At 45.5% G+C, this 1,672-nt stretch overlaps 1 non-coding gene across 1 annotated transcript; it reads left to right on the top strand.

The window, feature by feature from the left end:
* The first annotated feature begins 511 nt into the window (after nucleotides 1-511).
* trnag-ucc (transfer RNA glycine (anticodon UCC)) lies at nucleotides 512-583 on the top strand. Its single transcript has one exon. It is a non-coding gene; the product is annotated as a tRNA-Gly (tRNA).
* Nucleotides 584-1,672: the final 1,089 nt, after the last annotated feature.

A 1,672-nucleotide genomic window follows, 5' to 3' on the forward strand; every position in this document is an offset into this window, starting at 1 on the left:
CTTCATTGAGCCAAATGTCTCTTTGAATACACTCTGTATTTATCCAGAAGGTGCTGTCGGTCTGTTTTCGCATCGACCAGTCTGTCGACAGCATTCAAGTTAAACTTTATTTTCTCCAACCATGATCTCCCAAATAGAGCTGGAAAATTACCACAGACCACATGGAGAGGCAGCTCTGCTGTTTGCCACTCAATTCTACATTGACCATGATGTAACCTTTTAATGGTATGATCACTTCTGTGTATATCCTTAAAATCACATCAGCTGGTTTTAAAGGAAGATGCTTCAGCTTTCATTAGTATGTAGTCTCGGGAATTTAAGATACAGCAGCACCAGTATCAACCTCCATCCTAATAGGTTGTCCACTTAACTTCAGAATCACCCAAATGACATCCCATGTGGAGAGGTGTGATGCATTTTGGCAGGAAAAACATGGACAAACAATACAAAATTAGGGGTTAAATTCTAATAGGGGTGCAGGAGCAGAGAGGACCTGGCTGTATATGAGCGAGCGATGGTGGTATAGTGGTGAGCATAGCTGCCTTCCAAGCAGTTGACCCGGGTTTGATTCCCGGCCATCGCATTGGTAATGTAGTTACGACTTTATCTTGTGTTTCAAGGCATGTGGACCAAATAAAATTCGAACGCAGCAATCGCCTATAAATACGTTTCCTGTTTTGGGGCGGCATGGTAGCACAGTGGTTAGCACTGCTGCTTCACAGCTCCAGGGACCTGGGTTCGATTCCCGGCCTGGGTCACTGTCTGTGTGGAGTTTGCACATTCTCCTCGTGTCCACGTGGGTTTCCTCCGGGTGCTCCGGTTTCCTCCCACAGACCAAAGATGTGTGGGTTAGGTTGATTGGCCATGCTAAAATTGCCCTTAGTGTCCTGAGATGCGTAGGTTAGAGGGATTAGTGGGTAAATATGTAGGGATATGGGGGTAGGGCCTGGGTGGGATTGTGGTCGGTGCAGACTCGATGGGTTGAATGGCCTCTTTCTGTACTGTAGGGTTTCTATGATTCTATGATATATTGGAGCAGTTGGGACTGTTCTTCTTGTATAGATGAAGGCTGAGAGGAATTTTGAAAGATGTTCAAAATCATGAGGGATAGACAGGGTAGATAGGGAGAAACTGTTCCCACTCATAAAAGGATCAGATGGCACAGATTTGAATTGATTTGCAAAAGAAGCAAATGTGATGTGAGAAAAAGCTTTTCATATGAGTGGTTCGGGTCTGGAATGTACTGCCTGGAAGTGTGGTGGAGGCTGGTTCAATCGAGGCATTCCAGAGAGCATGAGGTGATTATTTAAATCAAAACAATGTGCAGGGGTATGGGGAAAAAGGCAGGTCTTGTGGTGCATTGAGCAGCATCTTTGTCTCTAAGCCAGAAGCTCTAGGTTCAAATCCCACCCCAGGTCCTGATGACCAAGGAAAGTGCATTCATAATATGGCCAAACAGGTTGAATGTCAACCTGTAAATCCTTCCAAACATGTCAATGGCTGGTGGTAAAAACAGGAGAGGCTCCTGGTTAGCCATGCTTGATGCAGAGTGGCGCCCCTCAAGCTATTAGCCTCTGACATCAGATTAGTGACCTGTTCCAGGAATAACTAGCTGTGGAAACAGACAAAAGTCTGCCTTAGTGCACCACTAGGTGCAGGAAGAGAATTGGGA

The sequence above is a fragment of the Mustelus asterias genome, chromosome 18 (assembly GCF_964213995.1).
Source record: "Mustelus asterias chromosome 18, sMusAst1.hap1.1, whole genome shotgun sequence".
Taxonomy (NCBI): domain Eukaryota; kingdom Metazoa; phylum Chordata; class Chondrichthyes; order Carcharhiniformes; family Triakidae; genus Mustelus; species Mustelus asterias.